This window comes from Eucalyptus grandis, chromosome 3, assembly GCF_016545825.1.
Source record: "Eucalyptus grandis isolate ANBG69807.140 chromosome 3, ASM1654582v1, whole genome shotgun sequence".
In the NCBI taxonomy this organism is placed as follows: domain Eukaryota; kingdom Viridiplantae; phylum Streptophyta; class Magnoliopsida; order Myrtales; family Myrtaceae; genus Eucalyptus; species Eucalyptus grandis.
The window spans coordinates 62516607-62540985 of NC_052614.1; the positions used below are offsets into that span (position 1 = coordinate 62516607).

Genomic DNA, 24379 nt, shown 5'->3' on the forward strand with positions numbered 1-24379 from the left:
TATTGACGTGCCCAAGCTTTCTGTGCCATAAGTTTGCTTTGTCTTGGATTGAGATTAGACATTGTGATTCATTTGGTTTCACATCCAAAATGTAGATATTTCCATGTCTTCGACCCATGAATGACTGAGTAGAATCTTTACTAATTCCAGAACATATTCCCTCTTGAAAGTTGATTTTGAAACCAGTATCACATAGCTGACTAATACTGAGCAAATTGTAATTGAGCCCTTCCACTAAGGAAATATTGCTGATTGAGATTTCCAATCTTTACAGATCCAAATCCCACAATTTTTCCTTTGCTGTTTCCTCCAAAAGAAACTTTTCCACCATTTACTCGATTAAGCTTTATGAAGTAATTTGAGTCTCCTGTCATGTGTCTTGAGCATCCACTATCCAGATACCATTTTACCTTTTTCTTGATAGTGACCTGCATTTAAAAAAGAAACTCAAGCCTTCTTTGGTACCCATATTTTCTTGGGTCCATTGGTGTTAGTATGATATGCGGTTTTTGCCCATACCTTTTTAACAGGTTTCCAAATCATAGGACATTCTTTTTCAAAATGATCTGCACTATTGCACTTTGAGCATCTGAGAGCATTGTGACCTACTGGTTTTACAAAGATTCTTTTAAAATGATTTTTGTAAGCATCTCTTGTGGGTCTTTGTTTGATTCTTTCTTTCACTTTAGGAAAATCAATTAAAGGAATGGTTTCATCAGTCATTCCCAAACCAGATTTATTAAAATAAGGTCTTTGAACAGAAAGAATTTTTTCTAGTTTCTCGATCCTATAGAAAATCTTTTGGAAATATTTGAGATATCTCTTTTCAAGAATGCATTTTCTTTTAACAAATTATCTTCACTTTCTTTAAGAGAAGAAACATTCTTGTCTAAACTTTTCACTTTTTCTTTTAAAATATTTTCCTGTTGTTTTAGAGCAGAATTTTCTTTCTTGAGTTCGGAAATTCTTTTAAGAAAAGTCTTAAGACTGAAACACAATTCATCAATATACTTTGAAACCTTAATAGGGATTTTGAAGTTACTTACCTCAAATTTGCTTTTCGAGTCGAACTGTCTCGAATTTGAATCTGAATCCGATCGTGTCATCAGACATATATTGGCATAATCATCATCACTTTCTTCACACTCGTATCACTCCATGTTTCAGCTTTAAGAGCTTTTCGGTACTTTTCAGTTTTTCCTTTCTTCTTCCTCGAAGAGGACGGTTGGGTACGATGTGTCCCTTTTCTTACATTCAAAGCAGACTACATCTTTGTTTGATTCATCATCCTCAATAGACTTAGTCTGTTGCTTTTGAAAGCTTTGTTTCTTTGGATTGAATCTTCTTCATTTTCTGTTCAGCTTTCAATCTTCTTATCATAAGAGCAAGTTCCTCATCATCCATATCGTCTTGAAACGTAACATCAGAATCATCATTAGATTTTAATGCAATGGATTTCTTACCTTTAGGGTCTTCGTCTTCATTGATTCGTTTCCACTTCATAAGACTCGAAGAGTCCCAACCAACTCATCAACGAGATAGAGGCATGATTCTTTGGGTCTCTCGATTGAGGTCTTTATGTGATTCCAATCCTTGGAGAGTCCACGCGGTAGCTTGTTTACTTTCATGGGATCGAAATTGGTTGACCTTGATTTTCAAGACCGTTCACAATATCGTAAAACGACTAAACATATCAGTTATAGATTCTCCTGATTTCATTTTGAAGGCTTCATATTGATCGAGGAGAATGTTGATTCTAGTCTCTTTCACTCGATTGGTTCCTTCATAGGTAATATGTAATCTATCCCAGACTTCTTTAGCTGTAACATAAGAAGATATTCTGTTATATTCAGTAGGGGATAAAGCACAATATAAAGAATAAATTGCTTTTGCATCAAGAGCTTGTCTCTTGATTTTCTCTTCCCCGAGTCATTTCGCTAGACTCAACGGCATCTTTTCCTCTTTCGAGAGAGATGCAGCTTTAGGAATAATTCCTTTTCTACAACGTCCCATTCGGAGGATCCTTTGATCTTAGGAATGCTTTCATCTTGTTCTTCCATATGTTGTAAACCTTTCCATCAAAGTAAGGTGGTCTGGTATTGCTTTGCCCTTCTACCAGCCCTGGAGCCAACATACTAGCCATGGATCTTTAACTCTGAAGTAAAATACTTCAACAAAAGTGAGTACGCAGGCTCTGATACCAATTGATATAGCTAGTATAATCACCTAGAGGGGGGTGAATAGGTGCGCAAACAAATTCTCGAGATATGGAAGCAATTCTAGGCAATCGATAGAAAGAAAAATACGATCAAAGTAAAGTAAAGGATAAGGAAGAGAGAAATGAACACAAGATTTATAGTGGTTCGGCTTATTCCAAGCCTACGTCCATTCTTCCGCACTGACAGCTCACCGGCTGGATTTCACTATGAACAAAAGAGAAGTTACAGCACAGCTTTTCCTTGATTCTACAGTGTAAATGTTCTACCACACTTCCTCAAGGTTTCTCACGAATATAGACTCTCTTTAGTTTACACGATTTTGCTCAACAAATGAATTGACTAGAAACAAGGAGCTTCAGACTTTAGAATTCTTCTATCGTGCACACTCTCGAACAACTATAACGTCTTCCTTATATACTCCTTCATGCCATCATACCCGTTGGCACTTACCAAAAGAATTCCTCCAATCTACCCATTGGACGGAATCAATTAGGAAGATCATTCGAGTTATTAAAGGAACATGTCGATAGCCCATCAATCCTGTTCGTCCATACAATCAGGATCTCAATTTCCATAAGTAGAAACTTCCAAGTATACTTCGCCAATCATTGGATCCTTAATCTTCAAATCAATTATGATCAAATAAAGAATTCCGTTTTGTTATATCCAGCCAAGAGATCTTCTCCAGTCGATAAGGCCTCATCCTTAATGAAACATCCAGTTCTGGATAGTCTTTCTTCAACGGATTAGAAACTGTCAATGGGGATAGACTTTGAGTCTTGAGTCTGGCTGTCCGGAGGTCTTCAGACTTTAAATAGTAGAGTCTGCAAGCCTTCAGACTAGACTGATGGAAATGCTTTGTCAACTTCAAAACACTTCAAGAGGAATTTCTCCAACAGGTTTCAAGTGCCAGGCCTTTCGTCAAACGAGCATCGGGGCCACCGACCCATTCAAGTGAGACCGATAGCACTTTGCCTAAGTCCATGAATCAAACGGAACCATATAGCATCGGCAAAACAGGAAAATCAATGCCAGTTCTTCGTTAGATGGTTGTGTTAATTGATCTCACATGTACCGCAATACAATTGACAGAGTCTCGAGATAAAATTAGGCAACACATAATGACTTGAAGTTCATGGCAGCAGCTGAGCATAATAGTAAGAACTCAACTTCAGCAAGGAATAAAAGTTGAAATTTGAGTTGGCAGGAATTGAACTTGCAGCTCTTTGAGTAATATGAACTTCGGTTGATGTTTGACATCACAAGTTCAGATATGTAGGATAATAATTACCTTTTCATGCTGATGTATTTTAACCTCATCATGGATATCAAAAACCCCAAATTATGCCTACTGTTATTCATTTTACCTTAAACTCATTATTTTTATTTTATTTAAGCCACATGGGTGCCAATTCAATATTGTTTGCTTTCCAACATCCATGTAGTTAGATCTTTTAATAGTTTTCAGTAACAAAACTTTAGTGGGAGTAAATATATTACATAAATATATGCTTGAGATTTTGTTATCGGTGAACATGGTACAGGACAATTGTCAAAAAAAAAAAAAAAAAAAAAACCATGGTATAGGACAACAAAAGCTGCAACTGTGACTGCAAAATTAATGGGATGGTTCTTTTGTTCTTTTGACACTTCTATAAAAATTTGATGATTTAGTAGAATAGTTTAGATCTAATTTCACTTTTCTTTTTTCTTGGTAAATAATTTAACTTTCCTTTGGCACAAGTGAAATGATGCTTAACATTTCGACCAGTAGTTGGATAATATGCAAGGACATTAATTCATTCAACAGAGTACTATTTAGCTCATGACAATAATTAGTTATATCTATCAAATCACACGTTTGCTTCAACTACTATATAAGATATCATTCAACATAGCATTATTTTGCTTTCGAACAGAAAGAAATAATACTATTTTGAGAAAAATATTTCTAAAAATCCTAAATGTATTACACTTTTTTCAATTTAGTCATAAACATTTTAATTTTACTAATTGAGTTCTTAATATTTTCATAGTTTGCTAGTTGAGTCCATCTAGCTAATTTTAGCTAAAAATCACTAATATAAACCTCGGCCATCTTACATGGCACATCCAATGGTCAATTATTATTATTATAATATTTTCGCATTTTTTTTATTTATTTCTTCTTCTTCTTCTTCTTTCTTTCTTTTTCATTTTTTCCAAGCCCAGCGGGTCGCATGGCCAACCCTTGCTGTGAAGCCCTCATCGAGACTTGGAGAAAATAAAAAGGAAAAGAAAGAAGAAAATAAAAAATAATAATAAAAAGAAATTCAATCTTTTAAAAAATTATAAAAATATTGTTAACACAGCATGGGTTGTCCAATGAGACATCATAAGCATCTACATCAGTGATTTCTAGTTAAAATTGACTACATGAGCTTAATTGACAATACTTGAAAATGGTTAAAACTCGTTTAACATAAATGAAAGGTTCACAATTGAATGATAAAAGAGTAACATGTTTATGACTTTTTGGATAATTTTCCCTACTACTTTGCTAGTTAGTAGGTGAGAAAATTTTGAAGGAAGAGAAGGCAACTTTGGTGTTATTGATTAAAAGGGTCATTTATGTTGTACGTATATTGTGTCGGTTTTAGGTATTTCTAATAGATAATAAGAGGCTAAAAGATTTTGAGATCATTGGCATTCACTTTCCAGTAAGTTCTACAAGGATCAACTGTCAAGTCCCCAATAGGAATACTCAAGTGACGTCACAAGCTAACTAGTAGTCTTATGAAATTACTCAAGGAGACTTCAGTACCATCTCTTATTTACTAGTCACAGCCACAAAACTCGGCTCCTATCTTAGGTAGCCCCACTGCATCCATTGCCCATGAGTTTCCTCATTGATTCAAGCCTTAGCTCTTTCCCTTGAAACTTTGCGGTTGCATGGAAGTAGTCCCCGAAGGCGTACTTCTCTGGGTACAGGAGCTTTGTTGCTGGCGAGATGATGGCATCATCCGCGGGATTGTACAATGTGGCCACAGAGAGCCGGCTCCCATTCTTCTTAGCCATGGTGTGGTGCAAAATGCTCTTGTACTGCCCGCTGCTCACCACCTTAAGTTGGTCCTCGGTGTTGCCGCATATGCTAGCGTAGTTGGATTGTAGGATTGGCACCCATTGCCCCTCATGGATGAACTCAAGGCCCGAGACTCGGTCATCCTGAAGCATCACTATGATCCCACTTGCATCGGCGTGTTACCACAGTCTCTCAGTGTAGGGGCATTCCGGGTATTTCGCCACCTTCATCCCCAGGGAAGGCCCATTTCTCTCTAAGAATGCTCTCTTTATGTGGTCCTTGTCTAGGCCAAGGTTCTCACAAATGAGCTTTGAGAGCTTCTCTGCTAACTTTATCACCTGAGTGATGTACTCATCCATTACCGCCCAAAAGGAATATTGCACAGAGGATTAGTCAGTCACCGGGTAAACATTATAGATACTAAGGTAGGTGGACTAAATTGGTCTCCAATGCGATATTACGAATTCTAAGCGGTTAATCTGCCAAATCACCTTTTAAATCAGTTCAGTATACCGGGCTATTCTCTTTACTGATTACTTAGTCACTATAGCAAGGTTGGATAATGAAAGTTCTCAAATGATCAGGAGCTGTAAACTTGCGATTGGGACTAATTTTCTCACGCACCAAAATCGTTCGAGAGGTTCAGGAAGTCCTCGATGTTTGACTTCGGGCAGTGCCAGATGAAGAAGGGCCATTCCCAGTCTAGATCGGGTGTAGTACTATTGGCATGTTCCAAGCATTTGGCAGTTTCTGACACATAGAAACTTGCCTTCAAATTCTCCTCATAGTGGGTGTTGACAAAACGCTTCACTTTCTCCATCAGTTCAAGGTCAACCCCATGGTTCTTAATATGCAAGAAAAGCATCATCATCGTAATCATTTCTTAAGATAAGAGAGTGAATTGGGTTGATAAAAAAAGATTGAAGTTCCTTGATGATGATGATGAATCACAAATCGTTACCTTGAAGCAACCCCATTTCTCACAAGCATGGTGAAGTATTGCCATTGTTTTGCTTCTGTTCTCACCACCAAGCTTACTCAAATCTATCATATGTGTGAGGAAAACGTACATCGTATTATTCAATAAAGTTTAATATATATACATCAAAATAAACCCTAAAAGTGGTAAAGGCCCATTTACCATTCTTACTTCTAACACTCTCCCTCAAGTTGGAGCATATATATATATATATATTTTGGTAACCCAGGGAACCCTGTAAGCCGACAACCGGTGAGCAAATCCTGGGGGAGCAACTGAAAGACCCACCACCACAATACTCCAAGTAAGAATCTCTAACGACGCTTCTGGGATTTGAACTCTTCCCTTTCATGAGGGGGAGAGAGCTTGAGCCAGCTACGCCGCTAAAGGCAGTGGTGCAAGTTGTTCTATCCTCCCATTACCCAAGGATTTAGTGAAGATGTCTACAAGTTGTTCGCTGGTTCAAATATGACTGGGAAGAATTACTCTACTTTTGCAATTTCTCTCGGATAAAATGACAATCAATCTCAATGTGTTTTGTTCTCTCATGAAACATGAGATTAGAAGCTATATGCACTGTAGCTTTATTATCGCACCATAGAGACATGGGTACTAAATCTTTAAAGCCTAACTCATTCAATAACTGTTGAATCCACACTAATTCACATGTCACTTGTGCCATGGCTCTATATTCTGACTCAACACTGGAGCGGGCAACAACACTTTGTTTCTTACTTTTCTATGATACCAGAATTCCTCCGACTAAGGTACACTACCCAATAGTTGATCTTCTATTATCTGGAGACCTAGCCCAATTAGCATCAACAAAACCTTCAACTCTAATATGACCATGGTTTTGGTAGACAATTCATTTCCCTGGAGCTTTGTTCAAATACCTCAATATCTGAATAACTGCATCCCAGTGAGATGTATGAGGGGAAGACAAAAACTGGCTTACTACACTAACAAGAAAAGCAATGTCCAGTCGAGTAACTATAAGATAATTCGGCTTACCTACCAGTCTTCTATACCTCTCAAAATAATTAAGAATTTCTTCTCCATCAGCAACTAATTTAACCTCTTGTTCCATGGGTGAATCAAGAGGCTTTGATCCCAACATACCTGTCTCAGTGAGCAAATCCAATACATATTTTCACCGTGACAAAACAACACCTTTCTGTGATTGCGCCACTTCAATTCCTAGGAAATATTTTAATTTTCCTAAGTCCTTAGTTTGAAACTATTGTTGAAGATAGGTTTTTAGCTCAGCTATATCAACCAAGTTATCTCTCGTGATGATAATATCATCAACATACACAATCAAGAATAGTTTGTCTCCTCCTAATTGTTTATAAAAGAAAGAATGATCATTTCCACATCTTGATAGCCCAAAAGATAGTACAACCTCAGAAAATCTTCCAAACCATGCTCGTGGAGATTGTTTCAAACCATATAAAGACATTTCCAATTTGCAAACTAGTCCAGACCCCCCTAAGCAACAAACCCCGGAGGTTGCTCCATATAAACTTCTTCATGAAGAGTGTCATGCAAGAAAGCATTCTTAACATCAAGCTAAAATAAAGGCCAGTTATATGTTGCGGCATGAGAGATCAAAATACGAACATAAGTAAGTTTGGAAACTGGAGAAAATATGTCTAGATAGTCAACCCTATACACATGAGGCAGGGCACAAGTCTGCAAGTGAGTGTAGAGTAGGAATAAAGTAGGACTGACCAAAAAAAAAAAAAAAAAACCCTATACACATGAGCATACCCTTTGGCAACAAGTATTGCTTTTAACAAGCAAGAGAACCATCGGGGTTGACTTTTACAGCATATACCCATCGACAACTAATAGCAGTTTTGCCTAGAGGAAGTGGTACTAAGTCCCAAGTTTGATTAATCTCGAGAGTCTTTAATTCTTCTTCTATTGCTGTCCTCCAGCCAGAACTTTGTAATGCCTCAGTGACAGACTTGGGGACATGATATTGTTCAACAGTAGTTAAAAAAGCTCGAAAAGTAGGAGACACAAAAGAGTGTGAAATAAAATTTGCAATAGAATGTTGAGTACAAGTACGTGTACCTTTGCGATGACCAATAGGAAGATCAAGATCAGATACAAGAGGAGGGTTAGCTAATGGCGGATCTAGAGCAGAAGATGATGTAGTAGCGATGGGAGGAGCCAGGGGAGCAGTAGTAGTGACACGAGGACGTTGAGTATAAGCCTGGAAAGGAGGTGGTTTCTCTATAGATACTGTTGATACAATTGTAATAGTAGACCGAATGGTGGTCACATACAAGTCTTCATCCAACTCAGACACATCAATGGAAACATTATGATAAGGAGTGGATTCAAAAAATGAAACATCAGCTGTTATAAAATATTTTCTCAGTAATGGAGAATAATAGCAATATCCCTTTTGAGTGCCCATAAACATACACTTGATTGCCTTGGAATCAAATTTTAATACTCCAAGTCGATGATTACGAACAAAACAAACACAACCAAAGATACGAGGTGGTAGGAAAAATAGTGGTTCATTAGGAAACAAAGTGGAAAAAGGAATACCACCTTGCAGAACAAAAGAAGGCATGCGATTAATGAGATAACATGCAGTTAGAACAGCATCAAACCAAAAGGTTTTCGGGACCTTCATCTCAAATAACATGGATCTAGTAACTTCCAATAAATGCCTATTCTTCCTATTAGCAACAACATTCTGTCGTGGAGTATCACGACAGGAAGATTCATATATCATACCATGTTGAGCCATAAAATCAGAAAAAGATGTGGAAAAGTACTCCTTAGCATTGTCAGAACGCAGAACTTTAACACACATGCCAAATTGAGTATAAATTTCAGATATAAATGCACGAAAAATAGGAAATAATTATGAACGATTTTTCATTAAATATAACAAAGAAACTCTGGAATAGTCATCGACAAAAGTAATAAAATATCTGAAACCCGAATTAGAAACCATATGACATGGACCCAAAATATCTGAATGAACTAATAAAAATGGAGATACTGTTCGTTTGATGACTCGAGGTGTGTAACTAACACGATGCAATTTGCAAAGTTGGCATGACTCGCATTCTAGACTAGAAAGAGATTAAAAACTAGAATCTAACTTTTGAAGACTACATAGAGAAGGATGATGTGACATCCTGAATTTTCGACTCGTCCCGAATTTATGAAATGGGCATCTCGTCAGTGCGCGTATGGTCCTTTTTCTCCGAGCTAATTACTCATGAGTTAACCAATCTATTGGCTGACGCCGTTAAGGGATATAACCGCCATAAAATCCCTAAAAGTTACCCGGTAGGTCGGATCAGACTAAAATCGCGTTCGATTGATTTTAACCATGAAATTGAATTCGTCTTCAGAAATCGGACATTTGAGCATGTCATGGTTCATTCATATGACGTCGTCTTGTCTTTCAGAGAAATTCCATTGAGTTCGAGATTTTTATGGAAAATTGTTTCGGACAATTCGGAGAACATCAGAAATTCAGATGGGCCAAATCGAATGGATTTTTGGCCTCCTTACCAAGTCGATTGGTGATGGGGATTTATAGAAATTGCGTGGGCTTTTTCCTTAGTAAAATTGGACATCAAATTGGAGAATTGGAGAAGAAAGTGAAGTCCAAAAAAATTAAGGGAAATTCGGAGCTAGGCATGGAGGGGTGCAACATTTGTCATCAAATTGGATTATTTGTTATTAAATGAGCAAGAAAGTATTGGGGAACAAGTGGATAAGCTTGAAGACTAATTGGACAGTCTAATGATGGTTTTAGATATTTGTTTTTGGACTTTTATTTTCCTCTTCTCTGGCTTCTCTCGCAAGCCAAGCCACCGACTGATTGCCCTCTTCTTCTTTGTGCGAAGCCCCTCCATCACCATGTCTAGCTCTGCTCCTGTTTCCTTTTCATTTTTCTTCATGTTTCTTTGTCCATCAAGCAACTGAATCCCTCCATTTTTCCTCACGACAGCCTCACATATTTCTCCATCCACAGAAACCATTTGCTGCCACGTCTTTCCCTTAGTCAAACCAACGAAACCCCTTCCCCATGGTTGACCGAAAGAACCCCTTGGCTACTCCACTACGATTTATTCTCCTCAGCTCCATCGAAGTCCAGCAGCGGCGAAGCAATTCCCCAAGTTGCTGCGTGCTAGCCTCCACCCACGAAGCCCCAACGCCAGCCCACCGAGTCAACAGTAGCTGATCCATCCCACCAACGTTGACTCCGTGTACGCCCGTTCCCCTGTAGCAACGCACGAAGACTGCTGCTCCTTCGCCAATCTATTCGCGCGCAACTTGGCCCGCACAAATTTAGTCCAGCGAATTTGTTTTGTGTCCAGTAAAGTTGAGAACCAACCTAATGGATTTTAGCAGCCATCTTCAACCAAGCCCACAGCCCATCTTTGGCTTTAGAGTTCAGTCCACGTGAATGTTTCAAGTCCAGCAGTCCTGTTTTTGAAGCCCGCTTCATCCAACTTTGGCCCACTTAAAGTCAGCCCAACAACCTGCAAAGCAAGCCCGGTCCAAGTCAATAACAAATCTCATTTGGACTGAGATTTGTTAGGCCAAGCGAGCTTAGTTCAAGCCTGTTGGTGTTGTCGTGAGCCCAAGTTCGACCATCGTCACGCCGTCGTTGCGATGATTCGGTCTTTGCTTTTAATCAAGTGAGTTTTACTCACTAATGCTTTCTTAGTTTGCTAATTATGCTTAAGGGTTGGTTAGATTTAATTAAGTGCAATTATGTGGTTAGATTAGAGTAGTTTAGTGATTATTAGATAATTGTGATGCATGTTAGGCAATTGAATTGTGCAATTAGCAAGTAGAGACGTACGTCTATTTATTGAATGCATCTAGGGATTTTTCCTGACTTGTTTTGGGCTTCAATCAGGCACTACATGCATAAATTGGATTTTTAGTATTTATTTATTAATTTTCGAAATTATTTAATTTCTGGAAATTAGGCAGGAAAGCTGACGACCGGAATTTTATGCTGATTATTGTGGCGCAGTCTGTTTATTTAATTGAGCTTTATTTCGTGTTGAATTGAATTATTTGTGAAAGTGAGATTTATTCTTTAATTGGATAATCTTTGGTTATTAATTGAAAATTAATCGGGCATTGGTTGATAATGTCAAAAATATTTGAGTGGACTATAGAAAATATGGAAGTTATGGAAAGCAAAATATTATATTTTGGCTAAGGCTAGCCGTGTGCCTACGCACGATATTTTATTGGGCATGATAAAAAATATGGAATTGGTTGTATGATTGGGATGGTATACTATATTGATCTACGGGCGATATGTCAGCTTAGCAGAGAGCAGTATACCTTATTAGTTTTGATGGAATATGTCGGTACACTATATCAGCCTACGGGCGATATGGCAGCTTAGCAGTTAGCAGTTAGCAGATAGCAGTATACCTTATAAGCTTAGATATAGCACTATTGGTATACTATATCAGCCTAAGGGTGATATGGCAGCTTAGCAGAGAGCAATATACCCGAGCATCTCAGAAGTGAGCTATACTATCTATTTATCAGCTTAGCAGTGAGCAGTCCTGATATGAACGAACTTTATAGATAGTATGAGATTAGCCGACCAAGAAAGGGTCGAGATGACATGTAATCGACTATGTCGATTGATCATTGCTTTGAACTGATGTCGTGAACTGATTGATTGAATTGAAATGACCGGTGAATGGTCTAACTGACATGTAATCAACTAGGTCGATTGATCGAGATATCAATCTGTGATGTGATTGCTTGGGTGCCTATTGAACTGTGCTAATATATAGGTGGAATCTGAGGCCAAGGTAAGTCCTTCGACCCGTGCATGCATAGGCAGCCCGGTTAGTGTATTGGTTTACTAATCGAGTCTTGGGGGGTAGAACTTGCTGAGACATGGTCTCAATGGTTATTGAATAACCATTTCCGGACCCTGATGAGGAACTTAGGGAGGAGGGATCTAAAGAGGAGAACCCTAAAGTGAAACCTGAGGAGGAGGAAGATTTTGAAGAAGAAGATGACCACAAGGAGGATCCTGAGTACGATCCGGATGAGGATTGAGATCACATCCTGTTTTGTGTGAACCTTGTGTTTCTGTGGACAGGTGTTAGGTCAGACCTATGTTGATGGTATTGTAAAATACTATGGGTTGTAATATGTATAGAAGTAAGGTTGTGAATTTCATTATGAAAATTGTGGCCTACTTTCCTATCCCAATGTTTTGTTGTCTGGGGATTATCTTATGCTTCCGCATGCATATTAAAATGAATGGGTCGGCGATGCGTCATGGGACGTCGCTATTAATTGACCAGGTGAGGGATGGGCACGCGTTCAAGGATTGGGGCGTGACATCCCGTTTAAGTGGTATCAGAGCGAAGTTCAAGATTGGAGTAATAAGGAGCGATGGGTCTTGGGATAGTAATAAGCAAGGCCTTTAAATTCATGCTGGTGCATGTTTGTGTTAGCTGGATGCTAAAATTGTTTGTCGTGTGTGAATCGCTCATCTTCTAATCCAGTGTGGATTTGGAAGACAAGTTTCGGTGTAAAGGTTGAATCATGAGTGAGCAGGAGCTGAGGACTCCTGGTAAGAGTGTTGTAACCTTTGTGACTCAGGGTGGAACACCGACGAGGATCAGTGCCCAAGGCGATTGAGTTTAAGCGCAGGTTCAGAGCAGCACTAGTGTAAGAGTACCGCTGTAGGTCAGTACTAGTGTAGTGGCATCGAACGATCCTTTGTTCGACGGGATCATTCAGGCACTAGTGTTCCTTGGGAACCGTTTGAGTCAGTAGACCTTGGACCAAGCCGCTATTGTTGCCGTGTCTGTTGAGGTCCAACCTGGATTGGTGGTCAGGGATCAGACTTTAGTATTTGAGTTAAGATTCAGTACATGTAGAAATGGAAATCGGTCAGGGAGAAGACTGATTTCGAGAGAAAAGTTCTATTCCACCCAACAGGAAGGGTGGGATAGTCAGGTTAGCATCAAGTCAAATGTATCATGTTGTTTCTGAGCGTGATGACGGAGATCGATCTTATGTCCTTCCTAGGACGAGAAATTGTTTGGAGTGTAGCTAAAAGGGATATCTGGACAAGAGTGGTCCTAGCAGACCGATGGGACAACCAGAAAAAGTGCATGTTGTCACTTGACCGGAGATAGAGGACTCACTAGATGGGTGCCAAACGTATGGAAGGGAGCATAGATAAATCCCATGTCCAGGTATGGCTAGAACATGCTGTGATGATGACTAGTATGGCCATCAAGTGAGGGACTGTCGGTGAAAGTCTAAGGTAGCATAGACACCGCTATTGCAACTAGGACGCCACTAGGATGGCAAAAGGGACAACAATAGAATCGACCCTGCCCCAATCAAAAGAAGAATGTTCATGGGGGGATTTTATCAGAGTAGCGCAACAGAGCCTTGGATTGCGTTTGTAGAATTTCAGTTGGTTGAAGTAAAGTGGAAGAAAGGGGAAATGCTAGCTATAGTTGGGTTTGACTAGTTGCCAAAGATCGACAAATTATGTGATCAGTTACAAAAAGTGTCGATACTTTCAAAGATCGACTTGAGGTAAGGTTATCATCAGTGGAGAACTAGGAAGGAGGTTATACCAAGTATAGTGTTTCGTACTCGATATGGCCCTTGTTAGTGCAATGTGATGCCATTGGGTCTGACGGACATTCCAACTGCGGTCATGGATTTGAGAAATCGAGTGTTCAAAGAATGTCTAGGTCAGTTGTGATCGTGTCGTGTAATGACATTCTGGTGTATTCGAGGGATGCTAAGGAGCACGAGAGATGTCTGAGAATGGTGAAGGAATTTCCATGAACTCGGTCAAGACCGAATCAGTTATCAGTGGACCATGACCGGCAACAGTATTAGAGATCAAAAACCATTTAAGTTGGACAAGTCACTATAGGAGGTTCGTGGAGGGAATCTCATCATCAGTGTCACCATTAGCTTGATTCCTAAAGAAAGGAGAAAAGTTCATATAGATAGATGAGTGTGAGGATAATTCCCAAGAGCTTAAGTAGAAGTTGACTACCGCACTTGTGTTGACAATTTCTTATGGTTTGGGAGGATACGGAATTTTTAGTGACACGTCACTTATAGGATTGGGTTGCGTGTAGATGTAATGTGGTAGAGTATTACATACACATCCTATTAGTTGATACCCCATAAGTTGAGCTACTTGGCGCGTAACTTGGAACTCGTAACATTAATTTTCTTGCTGAAGGCTTGGAGATGTTAGTTGTGTGAAGAAAGATTATGGATCTTCACTGACCAACAAAGTCTCCAGTATTTATTCTCCCAGAATGGATTGAACATGAGATAAAGCTGTGAATCAGAAATTTTGAAGGATAAGAGGGTAGTATTTGGTATCACCCTAGAATGATGAAAAAAGTCATCGATGCATTGAGTTGAGAGTCTTCATTTGTGCATATGCTGGTTAAAGTATGGACCTTACTTGAGAAAGTCGAAATTTGATTTTCAAATTTGAGGTGGGCCACCTTTGAATTTTATGGCTACCCTTAAAAATAAAAATAAAAATTGGACTGGATATTCAAGTTGGAGTCGGACGCTTCAGTTGACTGACCGAGAGGTTCAGAAGGTCTTGTGAAAGGATATGGATAAGAGAGGGGTTGACCTTCAAAATTCTAAGGATGGAATACTCAGGTTCCGAGAGAGATTGAGTGTACCTGATGATGTAGCACTCAGGGAAGAGACGTGGTCAGGAATTCACAATAGCAATTGCAATATTCGACATATAGTGCGAGGTAAGTCAGCATCGAGGTTAGCTCGAATGGTAGACCGATGTGAAGATAGTTATCGCCGGACAAGTTGCAAGTGTCAGATGTGTTAATAAGTGAAAGTTCAGTAATGCAAATCGGGAGGATTTGTATAATCACTCGAGAGTCCTGAGTGGAAGTGGAAGTGTATATGATGGAACATGTGATGGGCTTGTCTAGGAATCAGAGAGGTAATGATTTTTATTTGGGATAGTGGACGACAAACTGATGAAGTCGGCCCACTTTATCGCCATATGGAAGGATCTTGATTGGAATGGGCATGCAGAAGTGTATGTGTGTTAGATAGTTCGTTTGCGTGGAGTACTGGTGACGAACTTATATAAGATCTAGAGCCGAGGTTCCCTGTTTCAATAGAATAGTCAGATAGTTCCTTTTGAGGCAGAATAGAGCATGGTGTGCAGAACTTCAGCTTTGTTGAGATGAGATCAGAGAAAGAAAGATCATAGGCCCAGAGTCAGTTTAACAATTAATGATTGTAGTTGTTGTGATCAGAATCAGATTATAGACCGCTCAAAGCCACCAGAAAAGTTGTATCGTTGAGTATTAAAGGTCCTTAGAGTTCTAAATTGGTGATTACATCTTTCTGGAGGTATCACCAGTGAGGGGTACTTCATGCTTTGTCAAGAAAGGGAAAATTGAATTCGAAGTATGTAGGTTCCTTTGAGATTCTTGAAAGAATCAAGATCCTAATGTATTGTCTTGTGTTGTTGCCGAGGTAGGCACAAGTGCATGTCGTCTTTCATGTGTCGAGGTTGAGGACGTATGAACCTGGCCTGATCCACGTGCTAAATCTGGAAGAATTAGATGTGGACGACTAAGTGCCGTATGTGAAAAGCCCGGTTCAAATTGTAAATCAGAAGCTCGGATTCGGTGAACCAAGATAGTTCCCTTCGTCAAAGTGGTCTGACAACGCCACGAGACTGAAGAAGCAACCGGGAAAAGTGAGACTAGATGAGACGACGATACCCCCACCTATTTGTTTAAGGATTGGTAAAGGTTTAAATTTTGAGGACGAAATTTTTATAAGAGAGGAAGAGTTGTGACATCCTGAATTTTCGACCCATCTTGAATATATGAAATGGGCATCTCGTCGCCGTGCCTATGGTCTTTTTTCTCTGAGCTGATTACTCAAGAGTTAACCAATCTATTGGGCAAAGCCGTTAAGCGATATAACTGCAGTAAAATCCCTAAAAGCTACTCGGTAGGTCGGATTAGACTAAAATCGCGTTCGATCTATTTTAACCACGAAATTGAATTCGGTTTCGAAAATCGGACATTCGAGCATGTCACGGTTCATTTATAGGACATCGTCTTGTCTTTCAGAGAAATTCCATTGAGTTCGGGATTTTTACGGAAAATCGTTTCGAACGATTCGAAGAACATCGGAAATTCGGATGGCCCAAATTGAATGGATTTTTGGCCTCCTTACCGAGTCATTTGGTGATGGGGAATTATAGAAATTACTTGGACTTTTTCCTTAGCAAAATTATAGAAATGACTGATTGTTGTGGTGCAGTCCGTTTATTTAATTGAGCTTTATTTCGTGCTGAATTGAATTATTTGTGAAAGTAAGAATTATTCTTTAATTGGATAATCTTTAGTTATTAATTGAAAGATAACCGGGCATCAGTTGATAATGCCAAAAATATTTGAGTGGATTATAGAAAATGTGGGAGTTATGGAAAGCAAAATATTATATTTTAGCTAAGACCAACCATGTGCCCATGCACGATATTTTATTGGGTATGATAAAAAGATGGAATTGGTTGTATGATTAGGATGGTATACTATATCGACCTACGGACAATATGTCAGCTTAGCAGAGAGCAGTATACTGGTATACTATATCAGCCTACGGGCGATATGTTAGCTTAGCAGAGAGCAGTATAACTTATTAGTTTTGATGAAATATGTTGGTATACTATAGCAGTCTATGGGCGATATGGCAGCTTAGCAGAGAGCAGTATACTTTATCAGCTTAGATTGAGCACTGTTGGTATACTATATTAGCCTAAGGGTGATATGGCAGCTTAGCAGAGAGCAATATACCAAATCATCTCAGAAGCAAGCTATACTATCTATTTATCAGCTTAGCAGTGAGTAGTCATGATATGAACAAACTTTATAGATAGTATGAGATGAGCCGACCAAGAAAGGGTCAAGATGACATGTAATCGACTAAGTCGATTGATCATTGCTTTGATATGATGTCGTGAGCTGATTGATTGAATTGAAATGACCGGTGAATGGTCTGACTGACATGTAATCAACTAGGTCGATTGATCGAGATATCGATTTGTGATGTGATTGCTTGGGTGCCTATTGAACTGTGCTAATATGCAGGTGGAATCTGAGGCCTAGGTAAGTCCTCCGACCCGTGCGTGCATAAGTAGCCCAGTTAGCATATTGATTTACTAATCGAGTCTTAGAGGGTAGAACTTGTTGAGACATGGTCTCAATAGATATTGAATAACCATTTCAGGACCCCGATGAGGAGCCTAGGGAGGAGGGATCTGAAGAGGAGAACCCTAAAGTGAAACCTGAGAAGGAGGAAGATTTTGAAGAAGAAAATGACCACAAGGAGGATCCTGAGTACAATCCGGATGAGGACTGAGATCCTATCCTGTTTTGTGTGAACCTTGTGTTTCTGTGGATAGGTGTTAGGTCAGACCTATGTTGATGGTATTGTAAAATACTATGGGTTGTGCTATGTATAGAAGTAAGGTTGTGAATTTCATTATGAAAATCGTGGCCTACTTTCCTATCCCAATGTTGTCTAGGGATTATCTTATGCTTCCGCATGCGTATTAAAATGAATGGGTCGGCGATGTGTCCTGGGATGTCGCTATTAATCGACCAGGTGAGGGATGGGCACGCGTTTGAGGATCGGGGCGTGACAATAACAAAGATGACAATGGATTTGATGTGGGGACGCAACACTTGAGCAAGCAATTGAAGAAGCATCTTCAAGGACATACATCCCCCTTCCTCACGTCCTCTACCAATCGTCTTCTTCATAACCAGATCCTGGAAAATACAAGAATTAGGATAAAAAGTTACTAAACACTGAAAGTTTTTGGTTAACTTACTAACAGACATGAGGTTAAATGAAAATTGTGGACGATAAAGCATTGAGGACAATGGCAATGAAAGAGTTGCGTTAACTGTGCCAATTCCCTTAACATGTGTAGGTGATCCATTGGCTAGAGTGACTATGGATAAAGATGGAGAAAGAGAGGAAAATATACCTTAAAGACCTGACATGTGATCAAAAGCCCTTAAATCAATGATCCAAGGATGAGAAGTAGCCGAAAGGCATGCAGTAGCATTACTTGTCTGTGCCAAAGTAGTAGTGGAAGAAACAAGTTGTGAGATTTGAGATTGTTTGTACCGAGCATATTCCTCACTAGACATAACCACAACCTTGTCTTCAGATGACTGTGGAGTAGAGTCAATATTAGACACTGTATTAGCGAACTGGTTCTATTGCCCTGATCTCCCGTGTAGCTTGTAGCAAAATTTTTGAATATGACCAGGTTTGCCACAATAATGACAAACTCGTGTAGTCCCCGAATTATCAGTAGATATGTGGAATTGTCCATAAGGATGCTGATTACCTTGACCTTTCCCTATTCTTATGCCTCGACCTCCTCGTCGGACACCACACCCACTATATCCACCACAGTTTCCTCCATCACTCCTATTACCACTACCAGTTCGAGTCTAGGACACAAGAGCTGAACTCCCCACCATAGATGTAGTATCCTGAGAAGACTCATGAGATACTCAAAGAACTCGAGCAAATGTATCTATGAGTGATGCTATATTCTCTCGTCCAAGAATCTGAGACTTAACAGTTTCATATTCAGAACCAAGACTTCCTAAGAATCCCATTACAGCCAATTGTTCCCTTTGACGTTGCATTTGTTGAACATTAGTTGAAATAGGGAGAACGGCATTCAACTTCTCATACAATCTCTTAAAGTCTGTAAAGCACTTGGTAATAGAGTGTCCCTTCCTTTCAAATTGATAAAACTCTTACGATAGCTCATAAATCCGTGACAAATTATCTTGGCCAGAATACAACACATTCAAATACTCCCATAGTTCTCTAACCGTATCAATATGAGTTACCATGTCAACTACATTATTCTCCATAGAATTCAGCATTTGACCAAGAGTACGTGCATCAACACCATCCCAAGTTACATCATCTCTGGGCCTAAACTCAATTAAGTGTCTATGTTGATTCTTGCCTGTCAAAGTAAGCTTCACGATTTTCTTCCATTGGTGGAAGTTAGCACTACTTGCGAGCTTCTTATCAATAATTCGATTAGACGAAGAGGAAATCACCTTACTCACTATAGTATTATTCTTCTCAGGATCTACTTCAATTGTACTCTTCGAGTGATCACCCATTTTCCAAATAATAATAAGCAAACTTTGACCTTAACTTTCGTCAAACAACTCAGCCTCAATAATTTAATAACCCAATATTACCACACAAGATCTCCCCAACCCACATAAAGTAATAGAGACTACCACCAATTCACAGACCCTCAAATTAACAAATGTATAATCTGAAAATGGTCAGTAAACTTCCCAGCCATCAAAGATGAAGCAACACAAGCCATAGAAACTCTAGAAGATCAATGTAAAGGGACAAAAAATAATTTCTCCTTTCAGTCACAAAGAAAACACCTTAGAATCCTTTCTTGCATGAGGGCACTAGTGCCTGTGCTTTGCGCTCCATTATATGTTGTCTGTCCTCATGCAAATCAAGCAAGTCAACAACCAAAATTTGCCTAGCAAGTCGTATGAGATCTGATGGAACTGTGCGACCAAAATCAGCGACCAAGCGAGTGGTGTGGGTCAAGCGATGGAGCTGCGAGATGGTGCCGCACCAACTGTGCGAGGGTGCCGCACCAACTATGCGAGGGTACCGCACCAACCGCACGAGCGACGTGGGTCACACGATGGAGCTATGCGAGCTGCACAAGTTGCGTGAGCCGCACAAACCGTGCGATGGAGCCGCACAAAAGGTCAAGAAAGAATAGTGCAAGAAAGAGAGAAAGAATGAGACACTCAACGGTGACAAACCACGGTGGCGACGGCCGACTATTCCGGCGAGTCAACGGCGGCGAGTGGCTGCTCGGTCGACTAGGGTTAATCCCTAGGCTCTGATACCATGTGAGGAAAACGTACATCATATTATTCAATAAAGTTATACACACACACACACACACACACACACACACACATCAAAATAAACCCTAAAAGTGGTAAAGACCCATTTACCCTTCTTACTTCTAACAATAGGAATCTTCATGATTTCGCTTCCTCTTTTCTTTACCTCTAAACTCTCTATGACAAGTTTATTGAGATGGTTGATGGACTGGGCATATACATATATAGGGTTAGAGATGGGGGAAGTTCAATGAATTTTTCGCCTATATTTTTCGAGATTCCTAAAAAAAAGATAAAGAAAAGAAAAGGGTCTGGGCTGGGAAAAATACTGGGTGTCATCGTTGTACACAAGAGTGATTTTGATAGAAAGGCAGGTGGCTAGTCAAGAGTTGATCACCTAAAGCAACATGCCTGGCTGGATTCTGGGAAAAAGACTCATTTATGTGATCCTAGGAAAAAAATTGAGTCATGATCCAAATCCCAATTTAATGACAAAAAGGCTTTAGCAAGTAGATAGATTATGAACTTCTTTCTCATGTCTATCATAAAGAAAAGCACAGGGTGGTCTTCTTTAGGGTTGTTGCGGACTAGTTCATTCAATCGAAGCGTAGGGCCCACTTATTCGGCATTCATGCTTCGGTGTTCCAATCCCTCAGTTAACCTACTTTCTTCAGTTGGTTCAGCCCAATTTAATCCAACAACAGTGAGCTACAACAATCGTTAAAGAGCCCAACATAACTAGGTTGTATCTATGTGAGTTCGTTTGTTCTATGTCTGATAAAATAAGCACTCTTCTTTTCGGGAAAGTATCAGGGAAAGCTCCCCTCTATTACAAAGTTCACCAAAAAGGTCAGATTTGCATCAAAACAGGAGTTCCCAAGTGTTATGTCCACTATGAGTGAAAAATGAGACATCATACAAATCAATCAGGTGGTCGGGATATCCGTTTGGAATGTTTGGTGTCAATTAAAATCAAGACTTTTCTTCTCCTTCTTATTTTCATATTTTTTGACAGATTTATCAAGATTTCACATAATGAGTCAGATTTGCAGCAAATCAGGAGCTACCAAGTATCATGTCAATGTGAGTTTGCTTTTCATCTTCCACCCATTGTTTGTGTTGGATTTCAAAAGAGCTTGTAGACTAGACAATGATTGAACATCTAGCAGGGTTGTTGAGTTTGGAATTATGACCACAAAGCGTAAAATCAACCTAAGAGCATATAAGAAAGTAGAATTATGCAGGATTGAACTACCAAATTGCACCTTGGTTCATTCTTTTCAAAACTTAAATTGTTGGGCAATCATCACATTAGAAATTTGCACCTAGAAAAAAGTTGGTGATTCCCTAAATGAAGGTTACCTTACATTCTAATAATAATAATTATTAGCAAAATAGACATGATTTAAGGGAGAAAAATTATGTTTAAGAAAAGTGACTTGACAATGAGTCACGCTTTTTGCACTTCTCGTCCAGCTCAAACACTTTTTTTTTTAATAGTGTATTGTCCATCTTACCCATCGCTTTTTCCTTATTTAAATGTTGTACTCCACATGGTCAAATGTAGGGGCCATGTGGGATCCTCTTTTGAATTTATTTCTTCTTTCTCTTCCACCTTTCTTTCTCTTGTCCTCGCTTGTGTTGAAGCGTATCCTCCAACACCTCCATGCACACCAACAATTGGGCAATCTCACAAAGCCTCACAAGCTTCCTCTCTACCTCACCATCGTCCCTTGAAACTCTTGGAATTTCTAGTAGAATCCCCTATGCCAACACGATCTTCCTCTTGATATGGACAAAAGTAATTTCCTTTTTGATTGTTGAGTAATTTTGCTGGGTTGAGTTCTAATGTTTTAAGACAAAATGGACAACTTGTTCTTTAGTATTCTTGACCTATTTAAGAATACTGTTATATCCTATATTTGAAGCATTTGTTTCAACTATTTTGAAAGTAGATGGATCAGCTAGGTGTAAGCATGGTATTTCCTTAACATGAATATTTATTTGTTTGACAATATTTGCATGGATTGAAGTCCATGGTGGAGAATCCTTTTGTAACCTTTAGTGTAAAGGTTTATAAATAATATTTATATTGGAGAAGAAATCTATAATATAATTGAGATTATCTAAGAATCTTTGCAATTGGATTTTGTCTTTAATCTCATCCTATAATTTATCAGTAAATGAGATTGATCTTTTTTATGGGAATTATGGTGCCTAAACAAATATAATGACCTAGGAATCTAATTTTGGTCTGGAAGAGTACAATTTTAGTAGGAAATACTATTAAATCATTTTGTATGATTATTTTTATAAAGGTAGATATATGTTTGAAATGTTGTTCTAAATTGGGGGAGAAAACCAATACATCATCCATATAGACTAGGATGTAATCTAAATAAGGATTGAAAATTTCATTCATGATTATTTGAAATTATGAAGGGGCATTCTTGAGACTAAATGGCATAACATTCAATTCATATTGACAAAAAGGGACAGTAAAAGCTGTTTTATATTGATCCTTTTTATTGATTTGTATTTGCCAAAATCCTAATTTCATGTCAAATTTTGAAAATATTTTTTATCTACATAATCTGTTTAACAAGTCCTTTTTGTTGGGTATTGGATACCTTATTCATCTAAGGGTTGTATTCAAAGTTTGATAATTAATAACTAACTTGGGAATGGGAACACATTTTTCTAATTCAACATTTTTATTGACATAGAAAACAGAACAACTCCATGATTATTGACTTTTCCTAATGAGTTTTTTTGCTCAAAAGATCTTGTATTTCTATTTGGCAAAATTTTAAAACTTCTTGATTCATTTGTGTCGGACGAGCTTTTGTAGGTATTTTATTTTCAGAAAAATCTTATTCATAAGATAAATCTACAATATGCTTTTTTTTCTTTCCCAAAAAGCATTAGGTAAGGTGGAACATATAGTTTTCTCTACATGTTTTTGTAGGGATGTTATTTTATCTTTGATGTTTGTTTTAGAGGATTTTCTTCTATTTTTTTTATTTTAATTATGAGTCTTCTTTTAAAAATTTAAGCTAGTTTTCTTTATCTTTTATAAGACAATTTATTTCTAAAATTGAATGTTCTTATAAGATATTTAGGTTTCTCATTTGTGATTTTGTTATAAAGTCAAATGTGCTTTTCCTATTTAAAGCATGAATTTCAATTCCTTCATTTGTTACTGTAAAATGTTGAATTAATTGTATGAAGGGTGTTTCTAGAATTACTTCCTGTGCTTTTTTATAAGACATTTGATTTTTTTTTGTAAGACATTTGATTTTTTTAATTATTATTAAGGCTTCTAACAATTTACATTTAATATTTAACTTGTCTCATAAGGCCGATTTTAATGATTCAAATGTTTTATCGAAGTATTTTGTTGGAACAAGGATTTCTTTGATACAATTGAGATTTGCCCATGTATCAAAGAGTATTGTTGTTTCAATAATAACTTCATTATTGATTCTTATCGTTATGTTTATTATCCATTTAGATGTTATTTCTGTTAATAGCATTAAAATGTTTTGATTAGAAGTATTAGTGATTTCATTTTGATCTTCTAATTTTGATTTTCCCTTTGTGACGAGAGATTTTATATAAGAGATTTCTTGTTTCAATTCTATTTGTGCAGCCTTCAAGGCTTGTATTTCTAATTTTGTTGTTTTATTTTAATTTTGAGATCATTAATATTTATTGGCCTAGACTGGTTTTATTTATTTATTTATTATTTCTATTAAGAATAGCTTTTAGATTATGAGAAGTATTAGGTTTAGAAGTAATATTCATTGAAAATTGAAATCTATCTAAGTATTCTATTTTGGCTTTCGGTTCATCAGTAGTGCTGAGGAGGAATTCTTTTTCTTTTGTCAACATATTTATTTCAGGATTAGATTTATCAAGAGAGGCATCTTCATATTATGATTTTGAAGAGATTTCTATTTCATTTATTTGAAGACATTCTTCTTCAAGAAATTCACCATAAGAGGTATCATCAGTTTCTATAAGGATGTCATTTAATTGGTATAAAGTATTATCATCTAATGAGAGTTCATTTAATCTTTTACTAATTCTACAA

General features: G+C 38.2%; 1 pseudogene; it reads right to left on the minus strand.

Moving 5' to 3' along the window:
• Positions 1–5066: 5066 nt before the first annotated feature.
• Positions 5067–6352, minus strand: LOC104440283 (annotated as a pseudogene).
• Positions 6353–24379: the final 18027 nt, after the last annotated feature.